A 714-nucleotide genomic window follows, 5' to 3' on the forward strand; every position below is an offset into this window, starting at 1 on the left:
CTTATCAGATAATTCACAAGAAAAATGAGAATAAAACAGCCCTTCTTTTTATCCCTCAGTGTTACATTACTGATAATGTTTATCCTTTTCTAGTACATCATATTGTTGTAATGGAAAAAATATGGTCTGTATGACCCTGCTCTATTGGGTTATGTCCCCCTTTTGATCATCTTAGTGTATATTCAGTAATTTTATAACATTCTTTGCTATTTGTATTCTATTACCTTCTCTTTTAAGTAATACCTTGAGGCTTCCCAGTGTTTACCACAGACTGTTTGCTTACGATGACTGTACAGAAAGAGAAGGCAGAATAAATCTATTCTATAAACCAGGTCCTCTGCCTGGTCAGTGTTGTGAATAGGGAAACATAGAAATGAAGCAGAAACTAATAGTAATGCCTATAATTTATTTCTTCCTACATATGAAATGGGTATTCTGGTAAGTTCTTTACTCGTTTTATTCTCACTAAACCCTAAAATGTAGATAAAATTATATCCTCTCCTTCTTAGAAAGGTAGGGAATGGCTACCCATTCCAGTATTCTTGCCTGGAGAATTCGGTGGACAGGGGAGCCTGCTGGGCTATAGACCTTGGGGACACAAAGAGTCGGACACCATTGAGTGACTAATACTTTCACTTTCACCCACAGGCATTGAGAGGTTAACTTGACAATATCTCTCCATGAGTGAATGCAATAATTAGCATTTGAACTTAG

The 714-nt window shown here is 36.6% G+C and overlaps 1 non-coding gene across 1 annotated transcript; it reads left to right on the top strand.

Annotated features, from left to right (window-relative positions):
- Nucleotides 1-248: 248 nt before the first annotated feature.
- Nucleotides 249-371, top strand: LOC129553773 (small nucleolar RNA SNORA51). Its single transcript, XR_008685517.1, has one exon. It is a non-coding gene; the product is annotated as a small nucleolar RNA SNORA51 (small nucleolar RNA).
- Nucleotides 372-714: the final 343 nt, after the last annotated feature.

The sequence above is a fragment of the Moschus berezovskii genome, chromosome 1 (assembly GCF_049115385.1).
Source record: "Moschus berezovskii isolate FMDL1 chromosome 1, NW_MosBer_1.0, whole genome shotgun sequence".
NCBI classification, from domain to species: domain Eukaryota; kingdom Metazoa; phylum Chordata; class Mammalia; order Artiodactyla; family Moschidae; genus Moschus; species Moschus berezovskii.